The following is a 26,769-nucleotide window of genomic DNA, read 5'->3' as shown; positions in this document are numbered from 1 at the left end:
GGCGTAAATTTCACTTCTAACCATACATATAATAAGAAATAATTAAACATATCAAAAATCAATGGTCTAACACAGTTCAACCTACGTGAATTTCAACTTGCGGCATATATAACGAAAATCTACTGTACATATCACAAAATCAATAATCTAATTCTCTCTCATATTAATTATTCCTTATAACTTACCAGTAAAATCTGAAGAGTAGAAAATTTTCAAGGTACAAAAGTCAGAAAATCAATCTCCCATAAATAGATAGAAAAGCAAGGAGAACAAGCGAAGAAAGTGCAGAACGAAAGGGGACGGGGTGAAGATAGAGTGTATTAAAGAGCAAGATTACGAAGAATGTTTATTTAACCCCTGTCCCGCCTCGGGGTAAGTACAGATTGTCTATAAAGCGTTCGGATCAGTGTGTACAGTTAAAGAGAAGAAGGGTGGGAACGTGGCACGGGTGAAACAATGAACGTAGGGATTGTGCGTGTTCGAGTAGCGCGACGAAGATGAAGAACGACTGATGGAGTCAGGTAGAGAAATCCGAGTCTGTTTAACGTTTAACAGAGAGGTTCGTGTGACAGTACCATCTTTTTCTTTATTCAATGAATTTCTGCTTCGAATAAGATCTCGTGTCCACATATATGACCTTGGATTTATAACGCATGTATTAAACGTAAAAATACTTCGGTTCTTTGCATAAATAACTCACCTCAATTTTTACATTAATACATTTCAGTTAATACAAATTTTCTTTTACAAAATTTATTATTTACGCACTACGAATTATTGTCTATAATCTCATTGAAAATATGAGGGACTGGGTTAGGTTAGATAAATTAATTTGTCTCATTCTTACCCTTGACAAAACTATGAAAAGAACTGAAGTAAGCGGCCTATATAAAATACCTCTCCTGAATCGCCAGGACATCTCTGTAAATTCGCAGCTGAACACTTAATTGAGCAATTCTTGCGCATAAATAACATTTGCAAAATTTCAGCGTTTACAGTCTCTGTCAGAGTGGAAACATCACCTGAAGTTGACAGATACATTAGAAATCGGACCGGTAGCAAAAGTCACGACAGAAACAAGTTTTATTTCTTTCGCCGTTGAAAGAAACGTTTCTTTCCTCTTTAAACGTCACCGGCGACTGTCGCTGTCTAAAATGTGGTCGGATACGCACTTGGCCGGTTAATCACTCTAAACCCTGCAGAAATGAAAAAAGATTAATACCGAACGTTATAAACGTTTTAGAGTATAGGTTTTCGAAAAAGTTCGTAATCCAACGGGAAGGCTGGGAGCGTTTTTGCGCCGGCTCTCGTTCATCCCTTAGTCGCAATAAACAAACAATAAACGACATGGCCGATTCGCCGTTCGTAAATCGGGCTTTTGGTCGAGCAAAGATTCGACTCTGGTAATCTTCCCTTATCAGAATGGATCGTATAATGCCTCGTAACGAGGATGCAATGTCATCTGAAATCCCTGCCACGTAGGGTGGGCTCTACAGAGGATCGTTGGATTCGCAGGAATGATGAGACGCATCTCCGTATATAACGGTACAGGTAGACACACACACACGCGGATACGATCGTGTATACGTACACGGAGCGTAACTCGGTCCACGAGCAAGAAGCAAGGTCGGAGGAAGAAGGACGAAGAGGATAGGGGTTGAAACGGGAGAGGGCGTAGCGTAAACGGACGAGCATGCGAGGCAAAGGCAACCAAGCGGGGAATCGGCGGGTAGCTAGAGCTGAATTAGCATGGCTATCTGGGTAATATATTGGACTGTATCGTTGGACACGACCAGCCAGAACCACGTGATATACTGACACCCCGGGTTTTATTGGCAGTACCGTAGTCCACCCTCTCTCCCTTTTCAGCTAGCCTCACCTATGCCAACCCTTGACGCCCGGCTTATCCACTTTCCCCGTTAATCCGCCAACCGGACTCGGCTGCTGACGCTAAAAAATGTATTCCCTTTCCATTATTTCTCTTTTTGCTTTTTTACCTTCGTGCGGCCCACGGGACTCACACATCGTCAACTTCCCGGATCTGGTGATGTTTGGGAAACTGACCTGGTCAATAAATTCCTATCGCAATCTGATTTCTTGCCTGTCGGGATTATGGTCGCGTGTAATTGTTGGCTGCTTGAAGGAAGATGTGGAAATTGTTTATTAGTTGACTTAAATTCCCAAATTATAAAATTAATAATTGGCTATTTGAAGGAAGATGTGGAAGTTCTTTATTAGTTGACTCAAATTCCCAAATTACAAAATTAATAATTGGCTGCTTGAAGGAAGATGTGGAAGTTCTTTATTAGTTGACTCAAATTCCCAAATTATAAAATTAATAATTGGCTGCTTGAAGGAAGATGTGGAAATTGTTTATTAGTTGACTCAAATTCCCAAATTATAAAATTAAGCCCTCCAATTCTCAAATGTCCATATTTACAAATTTTTAAATTCCGAAATTTCACAAACATCAAATCCCCTAATACCCCGCACTCTAAATCCCCATTTTCCCATATTCCCAAACTCCCTTTCCAAATTTCTAAATCCAATATCCTCAACTCTCCAAATTTCCAAGTCCCTAAATTCCCAAATCCCCAAATCCCCAAGTATGTCGCATAAATAACGCGAACCAACACGAACTGCATACACACAAACCAGAAGCTTGAAAAATGGAATTCCACGAATGCAACAATGTCCCCGAGAATTTAATTTGAAGCTCCAGTTTTGGAATAGTTGACTAGGTTAATAATACAATTCTAGATGTTCCGAGCTTGACTCACGAAATAACTGTTTTACAAACAAGCTTTTCGACCACGCTTTTCAGAAACGGCGTTCAACAGCTGTTGATTCCACGTCGATGTCCGGCTCTTGCCTGGCGGCGTTAATTTATTTGGCCGGCAAATGAATTCAAATCGAAATGATCGGTACTTCTGTTTGCGGTGACGTTTCTGTTTACAGTGACAAGAATGTTTTAATTACACGGCATGCTGAGCGTACAGGTTGAGTCCAGGTTAATGGGGTAATTCACATGCACTTTGACTGCATTCGGCAAACACGGGGAACAAACTCGACAAGCTGACTTCGATGTCCCGAATCTACCGTCATCCTGCCTTTATGCTTTTAACTCTTACTTCGAATTACGAGTACCTTTACGGACACGTTTACATATTTGCAGAGACAAATTGTGCAAACAGGGGATGTTAAAGGAAAGGGTTAACTTTAAACCTTATCACTTTTGTGTCGTATTGTAGTTGAAATATTAACAACACGATTATCACCAAATTTATTTATTTTTGCTTGGTAATACTTTTTAATTAACAGAATAATTTGTGAGAATAAGAATTAATTGGTAATGTGAATTTAACGTTAGGTCAAGCAAAATGGTATCAGATTTCACATTTTATATTATAAAATTTTAATGCTGCGCTTTTACCGAAATTTCTATATTTTGTTGAGGTAGAGAGTATATGTTCGTTGAAGATTCAACATTTACTTATTTATTTTTCTGTTTAATTTTTAATGCAATAGTATAACGTCCAGCGTACGTTAACGGTCAGCGTGTGAACTAACCAAAATGGCCGACGAACATTGCAAACGAACGAGTTTTATTAAAAATTTAGAAGTGAAAGTATTTGCAATAACATGGTGCAATGTCTTCTGTTGTATGGTGACTATCAGGTTCAGCATTAGTAATAACAACTAAGTAATTTTAATCAACAAATTAATTATACGATAAATAATTCTTAATGTAGTATTGAGGCAATGTAAATCGAACATACCAATATAAAATACGGAGAAAATGAATGTATAAAATAAATGAATAAAGTTTGGATGAAAAATGTGTTTAATATTTTTGAGCCTTCATTTCTGAAACTATACTGCAAATATTAATTTTATTTTTAACTCAATTTTTCTATGATCTTAAATTACCTCCATTTTGGTGTATCTAATCTTTCTGTAATTTAACTAGTGTATATAATTGAATTTTAATGAAACCTTGCAATAAAGCTAATGCTATTAACCAGGTTAATTTTTCTTTACCCGTCTTCTTAATTTTGCAGTATCAACCTGAGGGTACTTGCGGTATTAATTAATGTTGAGAGCACTCTCGTATGCGCCATATTTGCTTTGTAGACTAGCACCCTCTAGCCTTTAATATAGTTTTCTCTCTAAATAACTAACAGTATAAGTAAGTAGTTTAATATTGGTTATTTGCTAATAATGATTTATTAAAAAAGGAGGAAAAAGTAAGTAAGTTAAGAACTATAATTTTACCTTATCAAGGCCTATTACAATATACATGATAATTATTTTGTTTCAAAAGCAACACGTAATAAAACTTATCTTAGGAACAAAATATTTATAAAAAGTAATATGTATGCTAAAACCAAACTCTTGTAAAATCAGTAAATGTTGGTGTACCCCAGTTATCCCAAATTTATTATTATTGATTTGTTATATATACAGTCCTTCAGTTGCATATGCCAAGCACCACCCACAAAATATTAAAATCTGCAAAATCTTGGTTTATACTAAATCGATATCGAAAGATAGCAGCGTTCGTTTCAGTCGCGTTCGTTGACTTTCCCGGCAATTTCAACGCTGCAAACCAATTTTAAAAGCTCTAACGAACTGTGAAGCCGAGCTAATTGAGACTGTTGGGAAACGTGGCTGTATCTCCTTGCCCAGCACGACAGGTGTAACGCGATGCTGTTTCGTTGCTTTACGAGTGCTAATTATCTTAAACGGGGGTGGAAGAGACGTCAGCGTAAAAAAGTAATTTGCAAATCATTCGTCGTTTTGCTTTTCTTCCCGTTCGCCTCGCAGCTGATTATTCCGTTCGTCGGTTCCCCCGGTTGGATTTTTGCAATTTCGCAGAAAGTGGCATCATGCCACCCTTAATTACATCGAAACGAAATATAATTCGATCGCGACCGTACATAATATTACTGATTATCTCGCTTGTCGCGGACACCGTGTTCGGTGCATTTAATTATCCGGCACGTGGCGAAAAATTCTAAATCCCTACATTCACGCGGACGAGACATGAAAATCAAGTTGTAAATATTTTCGCGCGATCGAGGTAATATGCTTAGCCGCCGGATGTAACGAAAACCGTATTTCGTTTCTTTCGAATAATGTTCACCCCGACGAATTTCATATTCCGAGGGATACAAAAACTCTTCAACGGTCCGCTCGTTGAAAATTAATTTTTGATACTTCCACCGTCATTTTTTTCACTGCACTCTCGTCGGAATCTTAATTAAACAGGTTACGTATCGTTCCCTTTGATTTCAACGATCGAGTCACCCTCGTCGCGATCGCGGTTCAAAGCTGGAGGGCGGGAAAGACCCGGGGGGCAGCCTCTTTTAGCCGGCGCAAGTATTTTCGCGGAAAAGTTAAATCCCGCGCGCTAGCTGCGTGCTCGAGGACCACGTCGGGCGTACATTATTTCATTAACCGTACTTTTCCTCCGTCGTCCTCTCTCTGACCTTATCGTTACCTTCCGCCATCATCGTTACTGCGAGCAGCCTCTTCTGACGCTAAGGGCGACAGAGAAGGGACGACAGGGACCGAGGGGCAAAGCTTTGGCTGCGCGCTATTCTAACCGGCTTTTATATTAATTAATTTGCTCAAGAGTTTTAACGACTTATTGCACTTCAATTAACTCGTTTTAAATTGCATAATCCGGCGACGCAGCCACCGGGATGAAAATTCGTTCGGTAATAAACCCTTAAACTCGCCGCGCCTTTGTTTTTCCTCAATGTCGATCGATCATTTTCCCGTAAACATTCGTTTCTGTAAACTGGACGATTGTTGTTAACTAAATTGAGAATTTTGTATTGTTCGAATAATTTTCCAATCTGGCGATATACGGCGACATCAAGTTCTTTTACAATGGTGTCAGGTATTTTATGGCTGTAGGAATTTTATAGCAAAACTGTAGTAATTTGAACAGTGGGCAATTTACAGTGATGCATAGCGGTATTAGATTTTTTCAGAGCGGTGGATGCATTTTTAGTGTTGCAGGACAGTTTTAGTGTTTCGGATAATAGAGATGCACGCTTTATAGCTGCAGTAGGCATTTTATAGCAATTTATTGTAGTTGATGTTTTAGCGATTGACGTACTAAAAATTTTGATAACATATCGATACTATTTTATAGCAATATATAGCAGTAGATTTGATAGTTGTAGACAGCTGTACTGAGCGTTTTCATAGCGATGAATAGTAGGTACTTCATAGTAATTTATAGCAATAGCAGATTCTTTTATAACGGTAGATTTCTGTACTATGTATTTTCATAGTCATGGATGCTGATACTAGGTGATTTATACCGATGCATGACGATATTGAATAATTTTGTAGGAGTATTTTGTATATTATATAGGGGTGCTTCATATTTTTATAACGATAGGGAGATATTAGGTATTTCATTGCAATATAAAGAAACACTAGATATTTATTTTATTTTAGACTAGGCATTTTATATAGCGACACATACTAATACTATATGTATTTTAAAGCATTTTATAGCAATATAATAATGTATTTCTGTAATCATACATGTGGATAATAAATACGTTATAACAACATACATGTATTCTAGGTATTTTATTGTAATATATAGGGTGGCTCACCACATTTTGCCATCTAGATTTGCGTCATTATTATTACTCATAGTAAACAATGTTTCAGATGAAGTTGAATGGTTTTGAGAGAGGCATATGCTGGTGGTATATTTTTTTTGTAGGTGGTCGTGTAAAGGACATATGAAGATCATTAACATTTTTTTAAATGGAATCATATATTCTTTATTGCATCAGCTGATACTCCTTTATATTCTTCACAAAAAAGTATTAATCTGTTTATGTGAAAAAATCATTAGTTTAGGAGATATTTTAATTTTAATGTCTACAGAAAAGGTTCAATGTGGCGACCATTTGCATCAGAACACTTTCCGAATCGAGAAATTAATGACTTACTAACATTCCGTAGTGTATAATCTTTCTGCATGTGTAGCACTTTTCCCAGTTTCAAAATAAACTGATAACATGTCTATCTTTTCTTCTTTAGAATACTTCATTATGAAATTAACTATGATTAATCACCGTATCGTCGTATTTACCGTATTAGAGACGTAACAGAGACAAAATTTCACTGTTACTGCGTAACAAAAAAATAACAAAAACTCACAATTCGTTTTGTGACACGTGACCTCTCAAAGCATATAGAAAAACATTTGCTGTTCAGTTAGGGCAATTCATAATATTCACCAGAAAGTCACGATTTCCTAACAAGTTAGAATTAAAACATCTCCTAAACTAATGATTCTTTTCACATAAATAGATTAATCCTTTTTTGTAAAGAATATGAAGGAGTATCAGCTCATGCAATGAAAAATATATGCTCGTATATATTGTTATAAAGATATTGCGACTATCTGTATTGAATTTTTACAGCGATTTGTATAAACATTATGTATCTTAGAATTCGCTCTTAAAACTCAATCTTTCATACTCCTAACCTAAAATAACCTAAAAATGACATTTCCATTTTAGTTAAAAATAATCATCTACTAAATATCAATAGAGAACACATATCAATATTTTGTATTAATATTTAATTAGATATTAGACTAAAATTACATATTTTACAAAATAAATATAGAGACTTTGCGCCATATGAAAATACCAAATCCACGTTTCATAAAATCAGACAAAAAATTTATAATATATAAAATAAATTAGTATTTAAAAAGCGATGCAAGAAACCAAGGAACGCGCGTATATTTTTATATAAAGGTGCAAGAATGATTAGGTGCGAAAAAGCGTGCGAATTTATACAAGGGAGTACATAACCAAAGCGGATTTAAAGTTTCAGAAGTACACATGTGGCAGAACTGATGAAGAAAGCAGAAGAAACACGAGGACAAACATTTGCAATTCATGAGGGAAAAAGACGTAATGCATTTGTTATCTTTATGGGTTCGTAGCAATCCTTCGGGCAACAACAAAAACACATTCTGTTTCAGCTGTTTAATTCAAAATGCCGAGGAGGGACATAAATGTCTACATTAATCATGAACAAGAGATACTCGTTAATTGTTGCCACGAACCTTTTTTGTTACGTTTAACGGAAATTATGGTTGCGTGAATATTATTTTTACAGCGCTATTTAAATTAATGCACAAACGTCTCAAATATTGCACTGTTTTATCTTTTGTTAAACTTGATTTTAACATATGGGTGATATTTAAATTTTCATATTAACCTATAGAAAATTTGTTTAGTTATATAACTGGAAATACTCCAATTAACTCGGAAGTAGGAATAATAAAGATATTGTAAAAATATTTGGTTAGATTTGTGAAAAACAAAAATACCTCAAGTGCTTCGGTGTGCCAACACGTTAAATTAACTATGAGAAATTCAGCAAGTATGCAGAAAGTCGGTCGAGTGCAAGGGGTTAATATCAGCCGTAAGTATTTCAAATATTTAACCGACGGTTTACCGTTAACAGCGCAAGATGGTCGCATGGAGTTCAAAATGGCGTAGTAGTTCGTAGCAAACCTATAGTACCGTCAATCCAACAGTTTATGAGGAGGTTAATCTACAAGTTTAAAAGAGCCACGGTTCTAGTAGATCAGAAAAGAAAAATGTACGCCTCACACGTATTTTCAGCGATATAAGTGCTATATTAGGTACAATTCGCAGTCACAAGTTACACAAAACACAATGACACTCAGCAAGCGCCTCGAGAGTGGCCCGATAACTACTTGCATGAATATAGTTATTTTTATTGGGATTTATGTAAGGAAGTATGAGAGTGGAGCATACATTGAGTCGATCACGCGCCAACTCGTGGTTTGACATCTATACACGTGTTCGCAGTATAATCACGAAAGAGGTAGTTGAATTTCTGTTTCGAATGGCGGTCTCTATTCATCCAGATGAAAAGTCGAGGATCCAGGATCGTGAGACAGGAGACCACGACGTTCAGAAAGGGGCAGGACGAAGTTTCATCGGGTAGGGGAGGTTTCGGAGCGCCTGGAACTCGTTCGTAACTGGAGTCCGATCCGGGCCGTAATTACAATTCGAACAAAGTTATGCCGGCCTGGATCGGGCGGGGATGTGTCAAGTATTTAATCAGGGCCGATTCGAGTCTACGAGAGACAATAGATGGCGATCAACCACCCCTACCCCTTTCTGCCTACCCCTCCGTCCATTGCCATCCTTGGCTTCTTCCCCCTACCCTCGGCTTGCTTCGACTATGACTAGGGGTGCAATTATGTCGACCTCATTTCAGGACAGCTTCGTCTCCCTTTGCATTGTATTCACTATACCTTATCCTATCTCCTTCTGTCTCTCAATTTATTTCTCGTTTCGTTGCCTTCTCTTTGCATTGCCTTTAGCATTCCTTGTTTTCTTCGATGCTTTTGTTTATCCGTGCCACGACGAATGGCTCTTCTTATACGCTCCGCAGGATTATATTCTTCTTACTCTCCTTCTTGTGCTCCCTGCCCTCGTGTTGCCTCATAAAATAGACGCGTTTGTTTGATAACTTTTCGCCCGGGGCTTTTGTTCTTACAACGTTATAGGGATTTTTTTTTAACTTCTGAAACTGGGACGGCGATTGTTTAGGTGATTCAAGTTTTGCGAGTTTTTATCTACTTGCGCTCATTTTTTCAGACATTCTAATAGCGTTCTTATTTTTTTATCGATTGTTATCGTATTTACATATTATTATGTACTTTGAAGTATTTCATAAATTTGTTTATCATTAGGTAAAATAATGGTACTCGTAATACAATTATTTACCTTTAGGTACAGTAATGTAGTGGCCATAATGAAATTGTTTATCATTGAAGTAGTAATGTTCCTCATTACAAAATTATTTGTCAGTAATGTAATTACACTACCCATAATAAAATTGTTTATCTTTAGGTAAAGCAATAATAAAATTATTTATTAGATAAAGTAATAATGTTCCTCATTATAAAATTATTTGTCAGTGAAGTAATAACACTACCAATAATAAAATTATTTATCATTAGATAATAATGACTCTAAAGTATTAATAATATATGATTTTCAGTAATTCATGTTTACAGACTAATTATACATTTTCATTACATTACATTTCTTTGTGATGAACAAATATATATCCTGCAAAAAATATCCATTGATAGGCAGATTGTAAAATAACCAGTTTTTAACATTGCCGTTTCAAATCACTAAAGAATGACAATTTTTAATAACATTCCAATAATTATTAACAACTACTTATTTAAGTAATAATAATATTTACTATTATTCACTGGCATCGTTTAAAAATGAACTAAGTATTTGAATAATATTCCTGGTATCATTCAACAGTAATAATTATCAACTATCTAAATTGCACCACTGCAATAATAACAGCTAATAATAACAATTAACTAGTATTATTAAATGTATTACAGTAAGATACGCTTGAAGTGTTTAATACTATCGTGATGGGAAGCACGAAGTTTCCCATGCAAATACAAATTGTCGCCGTGTAAAAGAAAGGACAAAGCTATTCGTGTGTTCAAAGGTTTAGCTTTTTGAGAAAAATCGTCGGTGGCTGGCTCGCGTGTGTCTAGGGAATTTGTAGGGAATGCGCGTGATTCGCGAAGCGGACACACGCATAGATCAAGATCGCGAATACCTAGGAATAGCATGCCTCTGGAAATCAGATAAGCTAGCATTGCAAACGAAATAACGTGAGGCTATTTTTACGTTTGTACACTTGACAAAATGCTGTACGCTCGTGACGATATCTACCTATGTATGTGTCGTAATTTGCCTACTTGACGATTTTATAGTTTCTTTATGATAGATGAATTTGAAACAAATTATGGTAATTGAAGATTCTGTTGTAATTTCTGTATTTTCATTTTTTAAATATGTAGATTTTCAAATTGCCGCGATAATTCTGAAATTTTTAAGTTTTTAAATTTCGAAAGTTTCAAGTTTAGTTCTTTTTTATTTTAATATAATTTTATTTCTAAATTTTTTTATATACAAGTTTTTAAATCATGTAATTTAGAAATCATTTAATTATTAAGTTAATTTTAGTAAATTTTTAAATTCTGATGTTTACAAATTTCCTAGTATTTAAATACACAAAATTGTGTTACAAGAAATTTATAGATAAACATTCAAACAAGTTCCCACATTTTGTTTAATTTTCTGTACTTTTAACTTTCTGAACGATTAAATTTTGATCCTCAAAATCCTACATTTAAAAATTTCTGAAGTTTCAAATTTTTATATTTGTAAACTCAATTTTCAAATTTTTAATCATCCAAATTTTCAAATATCCAAAGTTCCAAATTTTTAAGTGTACACATCGACCATCACGAATAAAGAAATGTATATCAGCACTTTCCAGTATCTCACTGTCCACACATCACAAAATGAGCCCACAATAATTTCCCCAACGCTGAAACAATAATTAGTCGTGGTTGTAAAAAGCGTCGCAATTTAATCCGACAAATCCAGAAGAAGATGACAGAAATTCAAGGAACGTATTGCAAATTAGAGTGGCAGAATAGTCGCGAAACCGGTATCAAATTTATGGACATATCCCCAGCTGTAAAATCTAAATCCCCCGTGATTGTCTGTCAATTATTTATGATTGGCGGCAATTTGTCCAATGGAGTATAAGCTCCATTCGGATGGAGGGTTTACCGGCTGTCAACCAATGTTTCGGACTGTATTATCCGTTTTTGCTCTTTCCGCAAGAAGCGTGTACACGGTTTTTAGCCGCGGTCGCATGACAACCGTTGCCTCTACTTCGAAAACGTAATGCACCTCGAGGGGGTTGAATCGTTGCCGGAGAAGAAAGTTTCGTTATCGGAGAAAATTCCTGTGTAATGGGACTTGTAATGTCTAACCACATGCCAGTGCGGCAAGTGTTGCATCGCGAAAAAACGAAAGATGTCGCCGACAGAATTTCGTGCAAATATGTCCTCGGGCCTTTTCGACCAGACTCTGAATTCTTTCGGCTTCATTCCAGCGAACGATAAGCCCACGATATTGCGAACGGGGCTCCTCGCGTGATGCCACCACATCGATCTAACCCTAGACGACCTAACATGACCTCCGAGTTCGCTGGTCGTTTATTTTTGATTATAATTTAAATGAACGGGATACATGACGATAACGACGCGTCATGATACGTGTTACGCGACGCGTTTAGCATCGTAAATACACGTGAGAAGCTGCTATCACGGAATTTGATCGATTAATTGTAATTAACCTTTGCGACGTCAATTTTAATTACGGTTTTGAAGACGGTTCGTCTTATGGCTCGACGGAGCAACATTTCAAGCACCAATTTCGTACAAACTTTCTGCTATTAGGTAGGAGTCTCAAAATAGTAATTTTACAAAATTATACAAGTTGCTAATTTTGTAGAAATTTATGTGAAAGATTTTTAATCAAGTTACGTGAAAGAAAATATTAGCCTGATGAAAAGCTGTGGGTTCGAGACATAACCGTATACAATTTCTTTTGCATACTAACTTTTTACTAATTTAAAAATAAATGGCCAACAAATATTTTTAAATTATAGTAGAAAAATTTAAGTATGACTCCTTGCATTATTTTGACGAATCGTGACGCACTCCTACTTCGTGATCAATTTTACTTGAATTTTTAATACTCTTCAATTTGGAGTTGTACTATTATAGTCAACGATTTACACCAAATTGACATTATAAACTTTCCTTGTTTGTTTGAATATTGTAGCTGTGATTAGTTCTAACTGATGCACCTGACAAATAAATCATATTGCAAGGGGTTAAATATTTACTATTTGTTCAAATTTTCTTTCAAAAAAAAGTTGTTTAAAATATATATTTATTCTGTTGTGATTGAATATTCCTGAGTATTAAATTTACAGTTTTGTAGAATGTTTATACATTAAAACATTGTACTTTCATTATAGTTTATCTGATGTATGAATTATTTGGCAAATGAATACATTTATAAGGAATATACACTTTTATATTAAGCTTGTCAACTAAAATTTTTTGTGAATGTGCCTATACATGCACTGACTATTAAGTGGATATTTAACAATATAACATTGACTATTTAACAAGAGTCATTTATTAAACTTGACTTTTTTATCATAACATGCGCAACTATTAGATTAAAAGGCACCTGCTATAAGAATGTCCTAAGCATACACCATGTTGATTAAAATATTTAGTAATTATCCCAAGTAAAAAATTTTAGAGTTAAAAAGTTAAATATAATTATAATTTTAAGAAAAAGAATATAACAGGTTACTGACTTGGTTTAAAAAATTTAATGTTTTATTAAGATTTTAATAAATACGATTTATAGAGTACAAAAATTTCAGTCCTGAATTTTTCTTTCATTCTAAAAAGTTGCACTCTATGATTTTACAAAATGACTTCCTTCAATATGTCCCATAATTGTATGAAGTTTGAACAAAATCCTTGATTCAAATGTAAAGTCCCCTAGCAACAAAATTTAGAAAATTCCGAACAATTCACAAACAGCAAAAATTATCCAGAATTCGAAATGGTATTTATATTGGCATACAAAACACAAGAATCGCTGTGAATTATTTTATATTGCACAGCTTAATTTATAATCCTATAAATATAAAATACCAGGGTTGTTATTTTTTAAACGAATTCGGTAATTGTACACGTACGGTTTCTCTTTCCGATTATTTCCCTTGATAAAGCATTGAAACGAAAATACACGTCCCGCGCAAAAACATCGGCCTTTAACATTTAACAATGTCGCGTTAAACACGTTTTCAACGGCGCTTCAAAGCGGCTTTTTCCACGGATTTCATCGGCATTGTTTAGCGTTACATCGCGATTACGAGATCAACGGTAAATCCCCGGATTTTTGTCCCTAGAGACGCGTGTATCCCGCGTTGTTGTCGCGTGATGTTTACAAATTCATAGCAAAAGATTGTCTCCGGCGATATCAGCAACACTTGTTGCTCTTTCGCCGAACTCCTTACAAAAGATTGATGTTTTCCATTTCCTATTCAGCACGGGTCATTTTCATTCATGAATCGCCGACGAAATTGCTCCGCGTCGTACCCGACTTCTCTACCCATCTCCGGCCTCATGAAACGATAAGATAACCGTTTAATAATAAATGCGCGCTACTCACCAGTCCCGTTGCCGAAAATCCTCGTATCAGCGAAGCTTCACTCGTTTTTTTCTCTCTCCCTTTTTCCCGGTTCAACCACGTGACGTCACCACGTTTCCGGTCCTCTTAGTCCCTAGAGTCCCCTTTCCACAGATCTCACTGCACGTAAACGTAGTCTCCCACTCTCTGTTTTCGAACCAAAACACACCACCACGACCACGCAACAAGATCGAGGATCTCACGAACGCTTCGTCCAGGGTTCACCTCCGGTACGACGGTCGTTCATCGTCGAAAACGATCGGTAAGTCCCGAGAACGGAAAACGACGAACGGAAGCCTCCGCTTTAATCGCTCCTCGATAAAACGCTCGTGAGCAGCTGCTGCACCGTCACGTGGTGGCAGACTCGAGGCTCATTGATCGCTGACGACCTTGGTGTCCCGGTGCACGCTTCTTCGGAAAGGTCAATGACGCGTGCATGGGTCAAGTTTGGTCGCTGTCGGAAATCGGGGAAGGTGAACCACCTACGAAAGGAAACGTTCCAGGACAGGCAAATTCGACCACGGCGAATATCGCAGCCTTTGGCATCACTCGCCTCCGTTGGCGTTGACTCGCCAGCAGAGGCGGTCACTGAGATTTTTTTTTCTTTTGTTTTTTTTTTTTTTAATTTCGTTGACCACGTCTCGTGTGTTTATACTTGGGACAAGACGTTCTCCAAGAGACGAGGAGGAACACGTCCGTTCGCGAACTGTTCGCCAAACTCACTGACGATCCCGGCGGTCGGTTCGCCGGTGACGTTGTGCCTCCTCAGGGTTCGATTCCCGGATGAGCATGCGCCACGTTCCACGTTTTGGAGGGAGGATAGTGGTGGTGCCGCTGCTGGTGTTCCTTGATACTCGCGGAGGTGCATCCACCGGAGGGTGGTTGCCAGGGGGTTCCTTTTTCTCGTCTTTTCACAACTTTTGTCTCGCTTCGTCTTCTGAACGACTACTCGTTATGTACAGGGTGAGTCATCAGGCACTTGATATCTTTTCGAATTTAATTTATGATGTGTTAGTTTAACGGCTGCACGTGAAACGGTGTTTAAGTGACAGGTTGCATGTCGATCACCGGAGGAAATTCTAATGAGATTTCGTGAGAGAAAACTGCTTTAAAGTTACAGTTTTAGAGGCTTAATGTCTCGTGAAAGTTACTGTACGGATGCGTTATCTAATCTTGGTATGAAGTAGATAGTTGACCTCAAAACAACGTGTTCATTTATATAGACAATAAACTTTACTGTATTCGGTATCTAACATCTAAGGATTTCATGACATAAAACTATTTCAGCGTTTGCACTTGAGCATATCAATTCGAAGCTTAACATTCAGCGAAAGTTTTTGTACGCGTGCCTCATTGCTGAGTTTGATATAAGGTAGTTGATTATTGGCCTCAAAACGTATTCATTAATGTAGACAGTAATGTGGTGTATTATGTAGCTCATATCTAGCCGAATTTCATGACATAAAAGTGTCACGAAATTACACTTATGGCACATCAATTTAAAGCTTAAAGCCTACTAGAATTCACCATATAAATGCTCCATTGATATTTCAAATAGAAACTGGCTAGTTGGCGGCCTCAAAGCAATACATCAATTTGTAGGAACAGAATATCTTGCATTTAGTACTTAACGTCTAACGCAATTTCATGACATAAAAGTGTCTCGAAATAACACTTATGGCACATCAATTTAAAGGTTAAAACTTAGTAGAATGCACCATACAAATGCCTCATTCATATTCCAAATAGAAACTGGCTAGTTGCCAGCCTCAAAGCAATATATCAATTTGTACAAACAAAATATCCTGCATTCAGTATTCAATGTCTAAGATGATTTCATGACATAAAAGTATTGCAAACTGGCACTTAATGCATCAAACTTATGCTTAAAGATTGAAGAAACAACTACCTACAGGCTTTGACAATATTCTTAATACAAAATGATCGATCTTTCGAAAAAGTATGAAGTATACTAAACTATAAATTGATCGATTCACTGCATGCTTCAGCATAGAATCTACCATTTTGTATTGAAACTACCGATAAAACTTTTATGTGGTTATCTACAGCTAACTTTGAGCTTTAAATTGATACATCATAGATGCCACGGTGTCACTAAATCTGAGATACTTTATACTTAAAAATTCTCCACGGAGGAAAACGCGTTCATAAAATTACAGAAATCAATTGCTATTAAATGTATAGTATATCGGAGGACAATTTTCGTTTGAATGGCGAAATTAGACTCGCGCTTCAGATTCGATATCCGTACTGGGGAAATAAATCGTCCACTGAATAAAGCTTAGTCTAAGCGAATACCCGTACTGATTGGAATGGTCGAGGGCGAATTTTATTTTATTTTGTTCTGATATCTTGATGCTGATTACCCGTCGGTTATTTCCTTTTTATCGGACCCAGGCAAAAGTGAAACGACAGGGGGTGGGAGGGAAGCTCGTCCGTGCAATAAAAATTGAATCGCTGATCAAATCGTAAAACAAGAACTACCATACAAAAAACGTATATCGATAAAACGCAATAAATCCAGCGAAATACCAATAAATATAACTTAGACGATTATTTCCTCTTTCGTCCAAAATTTTGTACCGGTACCCAGTTTCTAACAACAGTTTCGAATATTAATAAAATCACACTTGGAGGATCTTTCAGCTTTATTGAACTCTCGTTCCAGAAATTGTTCAGTCAATAATCAGGGTTAAATTAATATCCCCGATAACCGATTGCCTCGAGACACGCAACACCTTCAAACATGTAACACATCCGCAGAGAATACGAGCAGAAATGTAACAAGAGCAAGAGCAACAAGTGCTCAAGACGTAATTACCCCTCGACATCGCTTCAGAGACCGTTAACCTGGCCAACAAATTTGCGTCCTGCAGAAACAGCAATAATAAATCGTCAAACTTCCACGGGGAGATTTGCATCGAAGAAACTCGTTAAATTCTCGTCTCCTAATCCTGCCTTCTGAATGAGGAATGGCACGATTTGATGATTGAACGAACGAGTGTCTTCGTAACATTGCAGAGTCGTAAAATTGTCGACATGTCGGTAAACTAGCTGGGGATGTATGATCGCGTTTACAATATTTTAGAAGTGTTTAACCCCTTGCACTATGACTTACTTGTCAGGTGCGTCAGTCAGAACTGACTAATTACAGCTACAATATTAAAACAGACCAAAAATCTTGAAATGTTATGTCAATATGTTATTATGCAATCGTTGACTGTGCAAATTGTAATTGGACTTGAACTCCAAATTGAAGCATATTAAAAATTTAAGTAAAATTGACCACGGCCGAAGTACGTGTGTGTCACGAATAAGACTCGTCAAAATAGCGCAAAGGGTTAAGTCAATGAAAGAGTGATATGTAACAGGAGGAACAAGAAAAAATTTCATAGGATGATAGTATACTTCATTCTTAAGCCAGGAGTGTTAAAAACCTATTAAACCTATCAATCTGGGAAACCTATAAATCTGGAAGCTTATGAGCAGTCTACGAATCTAGAAACATATAGACTTTCAACTTATAAACTTGGGAACCTATGAACATAGGCACTTACGAACCTAGGAAACCTATGAATGTAGGAATCTGTGCATATAGAAGACTATGATGAGCACCTTTATGAAGCTAGTAACCTAGGCGTCTATGGACTTAGGCACCTATGAACCTTTGAACATAGAAGCCTCTGTGGAATTTATGAATCTAGAAACCTGGGAACCTATGGACATAGGCACTTATGAAACTAGGAAACCTATGAATCTAGGTATCTATCCATATAGAAGACTATGATTAGGACCTTATGAAGCCAGTAACCTAGGAGTAGATGGACTTCGACACCTACGAACATTTAAACACAGAAGCCTCTGTGGAACTTATGAATCTAGAAATCTGGGAACCTGTGGACATAGACACCTACTAAACTATGAACCTATGAATCTAGGCACTTACCTGTGAACCTACGCATTAATGTACCTAAACCTATTAATCTAAGAAGCTACCTAGAAGGCTATGAGAAACCTATGCATCCAGAAACCTATGAACTTAAGAACCCTTGGATTTAAGGACCTATGAACCTAGTAATCTACGAACTTAGCAATCTCTGAATCTAGGAAGTCTGTGAGGAGCCTATGCATCCAAAAACCTATAAACGTAAGAACCCTTGGACTTAGGAGCCTATGAACCTAGTAATCTACGAACTTAGGAAGTCTATGAGGAGCTTATGCATCCAAAAACCTATAAACTTAAAAACTTTTGGACTTAGGAGCCTATGAACCTACTAATCTACGAACTTAGCAATCTATGAACCTAGGAATCTGTGGACATGTGATACCCTCTTCCTATGACTCTAGGGACCTATGTATGTACTTAGGTTCTTAGAAATGTACGAACTTGGTCATTCTGTCAGTTCTAATATCGTTACAAAAATCAAAGTTAAAAGTTATCTCATCAGTTAACTCCACGTGGCTTCCTCATATCCACTGAAGTTTCATCCACAAAGTCGACAACGGGAGTAGCTACATTTCGCTCTAGGACTTAGGTATCCCTACTCTGCACATGTTCCGCAACTATACTATTAAGTACATATACATTATAATTACTTGTCATATAAAATGATCACACATAGTTCAAAATTTAATTCTTGAATCGATAATTCGATGACATCAACACGGAAAAATTTGACGTTAGAAATTCGTTTTACCCATCGATTCATTTATCCATCTCGATTGAGAGATCAGGGTGAATCGATGACCTATCCTACTTTTAAATCAATTGCTCGCCTACGTGGGAACGCGGTTCGGATGAAAAGCCAGCCAGTTCGTATCCATAGACCTGTTCGATGAAATCAAACCTTAAGCTCACCAAATTCGTTTCAGAGAGCACTCGTGCGGCCTGTTCATCGTGCAGATACCATGGAGAAAGATGGAATTTCGAAGGGATTGAACGATCGCGGCCGAATGAATTAATTCTTTCGATCAACGATTCCGCTGAGTAGAAATATTTTATACCACAAAAGCTTGCTTGCGGCTTCGCGTTACGCGTCGTTCCAATAACCCGGAAAAAATCCCTGCACCCGCTCGACGATTTTTATCTTCTGCGCATGCAATCCCTGCGAGACATTCAAACTGTTGAAAATATTCGAATAATTCTAGAAATAATTCACAGATGTGTGGAAATAAGGTGTCGAGTATTTGTTCGATGCGTCAAGAATGGAAGTCCTGTCGCGGAATATTTGTTTAACCGATTGGATGATTAATTAATGCGTTCGCGCTCAGTTGACTAAATGTACACATAATCTTAGGGGCAATATTGGAACAAGCTGTTGTTGGAAGACAACAGAAGCTGTTGTGGGAACGTGGTGAAAGAAGATTAAATAGGTAATCTCTGAACTTTTTAGGAAAATTGTGAATGACAAGTTTGCAAAATTATAGCGTACCAATTTTTGAAGTAGGGGAGGCTAAACTTACTTTTGATTTGGTATTTCACTAATTTTGTATTCGATTAACCCCTTATAGCATTTTGACGAGCCAGACTCGTAACGCATTTACGCTTCAAATGCGACAAATCTTACTTGAAAATTTAATACAGTTCAGTTTGAAGTTCCAGTACAATTATAATTTATATAGCCAAAGACCGTTGAATACAAAATAGCCACAACATTTTGACTTTTTTTAGTGATTTTAATACTATTGTAGTTAATAGTTACTTCTGACTGAGGTATATGAGATAATCATATGCCAAGCGGTTAAGAGAAATTTGTTTCTTCGATGAGCAAATGTTTGAGGCCGGCATCAACAACGTATTGCTTGCTTTTTACGTCTTTCAATGAATGGAAAGTGGCTTAAACGCATATATAGACTAGTAATAGTATATAGACTAGTAATACTAGTAATATAATCTAGTTGAAAGTAATTAGAAAAGTCGTAAAGTATTTCTCGATGCCTCATCAACCTTGCTTGCAATGATTTCCATCTTGTTCGCCTTTTGTTTCTTCCTTGAGCGGTATATTGAGGCCGGCATCAACAGCGTATCCGCGTCTTTTGTTCCATAGCGAATGGAAACTGTCATAAACACAACTTAAAGCTATTTGATGATAAGAAAACTATGTACAGCTCTTCCAATGTGAGAATAAACATATGTATAGTTGCAAGGAATTAAAGAGGTAACAAAACAAGGTTATTTTTTCATCGTAATTGCGCTTTGTTACCTCGACGAACGGTACCTTGAGGCCGGCATCAACAACGAATCCACATTTTCTATCCCTTTCTAAATAGAATGCGGTTCAACCACTCCTGAAATAATTCAAATATATAAAAATCCTCATAGAGAGCTCTTTCTCTGTGAGAGTATTCAGAAGTCTATTTGAAAGAAATTAAAAACATAACAAAGCAAGGTTATTTTTTTACTGTGACTCCGCTTTGTTTCCTCCTTCAATGACATCCTGAGGCCGGCATCAACAACGTGTCCTCGTTTTCTACTACCTACCAAATAAAATGTGGTTCAAACCATTCTTGAAATAATTTGGATATACAAAAACCATCATAGACAGCTCCTCCACTGCAAGAATATTCAGAAGTCTATTTGAAAGTAATTAAAAAGGCAACAAAGCAAGGTTATTTTTTCACCGTGCCTGCACTTTGGTTCCTCAATGAACCGCATCTTGAGGTCGGCATCAACAGTGCATCCACGTTTCTGTTCCCTTCCAAATGCAATGCGGTTTAACCACTCCTGAAATAATTCGAATATACAGAAGCTGTCATAGACTGTTTCTGCAGTACCAGAAAATTCAGTAATCTATTTGAAAGTAATTAAAGAGCTAACAAAACAAGGCTATTTTTTCACCGTAATTGCGCTTTATTTCCTCAACGTATCGTATCTTGAGGCCGGCATCAACAACATAACCGCGTTTTCTGTTACCGAGAGAATGAAAAGAGGCTTGAACACACCTTAAAGCTATCCGAAGATACGAAAACTAATATGTACAGCTCTTCCAGTGCGAGAATAATCATAGGTATAGTTGCAAAAAATTAAAAAGGTAATAAAGCAAGGTTATTTTTTCACCCTGAATTCGCTTTGTATACAGCGAACGGTATCTTGAGGCCGGCACCAACGACATATCCGCGTTCTTATTCCCTTTCGAATAAAATGCGGTTTAACCACTCCTGAAATAATTCAAGTATACAAAAACTCTCATAGACAGCTCTTCCACAACGAGAATATTCAGAAGTCTATTGAAAGTAATTAAAAAGACAACAGAGCAAGGTTATTTTTTCGGCATGATTGCGCTTTGTTTCCTCAACGAATCATATCTTGAGGCCGACGTCAATAGTGTATTCGCGTTTCTGTAACTTTCCAAATACAATGCGATTTAACCACTCCTGAAATAATTCGGATATATAGAAGCTCTCATAGACTACTCTTGCCTTACAAGAAAATTCAGAAGTCTACTTGAAGGTAATTAAAAAGGCAACAAAGCAAAGTTATTTTTTCACCGTAACTGCGCTTTGTTTCCTCAACGAACCGTATTTTGAGGCCGGCATCAACTGCGTATCCGCGTTTCTATTCCCTTCCAAATACAACGCGGTTTAAACACTCCTAAAATAATTCGAGTATACGTAAACTCTCATAGACTGCTCTTTCCCTACGATAATATTCAGAAGTCTATTCGAAAGAAATTAGAAAAGCAGTAAAGTAAGGTTCTCTGTTCACCGTGAATTCGCTTTGTTTCCTCGACGAATCGTATCTTGAGGCCGGCATCAACAACATATCCGCGTTTTCCGTTTCCCGAGCGAATGGAAAGTGGCTGGTTGGTCGCGAGTGCAATTAACTGCAGCACGGACAAGCGAGTTCCGAGCACAGGACGCGAGAACTCTCGGTCGTAATTCGTAAGGTATTTCGTGCGGTTAGACGAAACTTGGTAACTTTGGCGCGTGACACCTGCCGCGCGTAATCAACCTGCCGAGTTAACTGGGTTTCTCGTGCTAACCGGCCTGGCCCGCGTTCTCTCTACGTGCTGCATTCCTTCTGCAACTGCGACGCCAGCCGACGCATATTGTCTCAATCTCGGTTGTTATCCGGATGTCGCGTGGATTCATGCTCGATCGGCCAATCGAGAGGGCAACCCGTGCACCGGGAGCCCGTGGCCCATTTTAACCAGCTAGAAACCTCCTGTCACGATTTCCGACGTCTTACTCTGATTTTACGTTATTGCCACGCTAACCAGCTCGCCGACAAACTTCCAAGTGTAACGAATCGGTTAAGATCAACTTGCTAAGTCATTTCGTCATACGTTCGGAATTCTTGAATTTTCGATCTCTTACAGAGTGTAGTTTCGGGAACCGGGACTTGGCAAGCGGAGAATTTTCAAGGTTTTGGAGAGCTTAGGATTTTTATGGGGTTTGGTGATTTTGAAATTATGGAATTTTTAATTTGGGACTTTGGGAGTTTAGGGTTGCGACAAGGTGGAATTTTAAAAATTCGATAATTCGCAAATTTTTCAGCTTTAGAAGGTCAGGACTTTGTGGAGTTGGTCTTCGGGAATTTGGAGATTTTCAAATTACGGAATTTTCAAGTTTTTCAACTTTGGGAGTTTAGATCTTTGACTGATAGAAATTTTGAATATTAGTGACTTTGAAATTATGGAATCTTCAAGTTTTGGATATTGGGGAACTTAGGAATTTTATGGGGTTTAGTGACTTTCAAATTATGGAATTTTTAATTTGACGCCCTGGGAGTTTAGGATCGTGACAGGGTGGGATTTTGAAATTTGAAAACTTTAGAATCACGGAATTTTCGGGTTTATGGACTTTGGGAGGTTAGTATTGTGACAGACTGAAATTTTAGAATTTGGAAACTTTGGAATTCGAGGATTCACAAGTTTTTCAGCTTCGAAAGTTTACAAAATTTGGAATTAGAAAATTTTCAAGCTTTTCAGCTTTCGGAGTTCAGAACTTTGTCTGGTTGAAATTCTGGGTTTTGGTAACTTTGAAATTATGAAATTTTCAAGTTTTTGGATATTGAGTTCAGGATTTTTATGGGGTTTGGTGACTTTAAAATTATGAAATATTTCATTTGGGATTTGGAAGCTTAGGATCGTGATAGGGTGGAATTTTGGAATTTGGAACCTTCAGAATTCGATAATACGCAAATTTTTCAGCTTTAGAAGGTCAGGACTTTGTGGTGTTGGTCTTCGGGAATTTGGAGTTTTCAGAATTACGGAATTTTCAAGTTTTTCAACTTTGGAAGTTTAGACCTTTCATTGATAGAAATTCTGAGGCTTAGTGACTTTGAAATTACGGAATTTTCAAGGTTTTGGATATTGTGGTGCTTAGGATTTTTATGGGGTTTGAAACACTCGAATTATGGAATTATGGAATTATGAAATTTGAAGACTTTAGAATCACGGAATTTTCAAGTTTATTGACTTTGGGAGGTTAGGACTGCGTCAGGGTGGAATTTTGAGAATTTTTGGAAGCTTCAAGTTTTTGAAATTTGAGAGTTATAACTTTGGCAAGGTGGAATTTGATTACATTGACCATTTATCACTTTGGGATTTTGTGAATTGAAAACATGGAAGGTTAGGACTTTAGAATCTCTGGACATTTGGAAATGTAGTGTTATAGAAGTTTGAAATTTTCAAATTTTAAGACTTTAAAAGTTTTAAATCTTTTGAGATCGAAAGAGTATAGAATTTTAGAATCTTGAAATCTTCTGAGAACTTAGGGATTTGGAAATATGAATCTCCGAAAACTTAGAGCTTTAAAACTCTATAATATTTCTAATTTAAATTACAGAAGTTTGACATTCTTGAACTTTGTTATAATTGTAAAATCTTATAACCTAAAAATCCCATTTGAAATCTTATAATCTGAACAAAAATTTTATGTTTATAATCTTATAATTTCTAAGTCTGATAATTAGCAAAATCCTGAAACCATGAAGTCCAAAAGTCCCAAAATCGTGAAATTCTTTACCCAGATCTTTAAGTTTCGTATTCTCAAAGTTCTGAACTTCAGTATGATTTCAAAGTTATTAACCTCAAACCTACTATTATCCCCAAAGTACTATAAATCTCATTTTTCCAAAATTTTGTAATCATAAAGTATTATATAGCCAATGTTCCTATATCTGACAGACCCAGAATCCTAAATTTTACAACCAAAGGTGAAGTGAGGTACGTGCAGACTGGTTTTTGTAAAGTTGGTATTTAAACGTAAGTATTTTCAGTCTGCTATGTAAGTACTTAACGCTGTCAATATCAAACGCCTTGCACAATTACTACTATTTAATTAACATTAACTAGGACCTTAATTTTCCTTGTACATTTTGATTTTGATAGGAAATTGTTTAAAATCTCAACTACTCTGCACTTTCACCGAAAATGGGGTAAGAGCGTAGCTTGAAGTTAAATACATTGAAACTTTATTTTATGTGCAATGGGGCAAGAGCAGAATTATTAAGAAATCTGCTATAAAATGCATTTAACTGCATTATGCAAGCACTCTATACTGCAAACAAGTACTCTTAGCTGAAATATAAAAGGGGATATAGCGAAACAAAACAAGGAAACAAACATATTAAATTGGAAAAATTTCGCTCTTATTGTAATAAAAATAGTCTCTATACACACTTGCCCCGTTTACGAACTTACCCCACTTCACCTTATATGTTGTGCGTCGTCGACTTTAACAAACCCCCGTTACCTGTACTAGTGCCTATTCGAACGAATCCCTGGAAACAGAAAAAATGTCCAAATCCGAAATTCATCGATACCACGAATTACATTCAACCGCAACAAACTAGGTATTACAAGAATGCGAGATTGAAACGAGAACGTATGGTACATCATAATTAAATAACAAAATAAACTACCGAGTCTCCTTTTGTTCGTGGAACTAATTCCGCCGGTAAACGAAGCCCTTCAACTTCTTTGAAATTCACGTTTCGCTTCGAACGCACGCGACTGTTGATTGTCCAAAAAAAGAAAGAATTCGCGGAAACGAATTAATTAAAAACCTTTCATGGTACGATATCGTTGCGAAAATAAATTACCCACACGATAAAATTTAATTAACAGCGAGTGCAACATCTTTATTTTATTTACGGACGTTTAATTAACGTTTGAACGGCAAATCCTTCAGCGAGTAATGTTCCCGTTTAGAAGAGGACGACGAAGAAAATGATCGAAAGCATCGACGATTAGAAAGAGAAGACACCGAACATTGCTCCATTCATCTTTATTTCCCGGTGCCTTGGTATTAATTTCACGATTATTAATTGTGGGGACATTATTAACTCGAGCCTCGACAGACTTTCATAGAAAGGGTAAAGGTGAGATATAAGGGTAGGATGAGACGGTTTAAAATGCGACAGGAATGCACGGGAACGCTCGACGAGACGAGGAAGAGGAACCACGTTGGATAAGACGAAGGTCACGAATACTGCGTTAATGAAAGGGAAGTTAATCACTCCGACCAGACGATAAAGACGGTGGCGCGATAGTGGAAGACGCGTTTTCCGCTTCAGGGTTTAAAGCCCTTTAAAACGGTACAGCTATTTCGAATCGTTAAATAATTCTACCTTCTGATGGAACAAATTTCAACCTATTTTTAACCAAATTGGACTTCCCGAATGGCGATTGTTCCTCTCGTTTTATTGCCTTGTCTACTCGAGTACTTCCTACTGTTTTACGGCCGTAAAGCTGCTTCGAATTTTACTGGCAATTTTTACTCACTTATCTACTGATATTTTTAACGATTCATTCCTTTTTATTCATATTTTCAATGATTTATTTATTCATTATTTTTACTCATTTATTTACTGGTAACTTTTTATTGATATTCTTCGAATTTTACTGACAATTTTTACTCATCCATTTACTGATTTTTATTCATATTTTCAATGATTTATTTACTGATCATTTTTACATATTTATTTACTGGTAACTTTTTATTGGTATTTTTACTGATCTTTTTATTTTGATTACTTTTTTGGATTTTCACTGATTTATTGGCTAATAATTTTTTATTATTAATTGTAAGAATTTATTTACTGGAAAGTTTCTTATTTATTTATTGATAATTTTTGCTTAATATTTTGAAGAATTTACTGATCATTTTGTATTGATTAAAAAGTGGAGATAATTGATGATTTTTGTGTAAATTTCTTGAGGGAGCACGTAAATTTCTGACGTTTCTAAAGTAAATCTTCTGACGTTTCTAAAGTAAAATTTTATTATGGAACAAATATACTATTTGTAATGGAAGTAATTTATAATTCATAATGAAACAAATTCAATAGTTATGATGAAACAAATGTGTAATTTATAATTTATAACGAAACAAATGTGAAATTTGTAACTTATAACGAAGCAAATGTGTAATTTGCAACAAAACAAACTTGTCACTTACAGCGAAACAAATTAGTAATTTCGAATGAAACAAATTTGTAACTTATAACAAAACAAATTTATAACTTATCACGAAATTATTTCTTAATTTATAACGGGTCAAATCTGTTACTTATAAAGACACAAATTTA

The 26,769-nt window shown here is 36.5% G+C and overlaps 1 protein-coding gene across 1 annotated transcript in view; it reads right to left on the bottom strand.

Annotated features, from left to right (window-relative positions):
• Positions 1-14,900, bottom strand: part of Ten-m (teneurin transmembrane protein Ten-m) — a 748,404-nt gene extending 733,504 nt beyond the window's left edge. The window contains exon 1 of the mRNA XM_076533045.1: positions 14,196-14,900. The gene's annotated coding sequence lies outside the window, so the exon portion shown is untranslated. The remainder of the gene's footprint in view (positions 1-14,195) is intronic.
• Positions 14,901-26,769: the final 11,869 nt, after the last annotated feature.

The sequence above is a fragment of the Megachile rotundata genome, chromosome 6 (assembly GCF_050947335.1).
Source record: "Megachile rotundata isolate GNS110a chromosome 6, iyMegRotu1, whole genome shotgun sequence".
Classification (NCBI taxonomy): domain Eukaryota; kingdom Metazoa; phylum Arthropoda; class Insecta; order Hymenoptera; family Megachilidae; genus Megachile; species Megachile rotundata.
The sequence above is the reverse complement of the archived record's forward strand: the minus strand, read 5'-3'. Positions and strand labels throughout refer to the sequence as shown.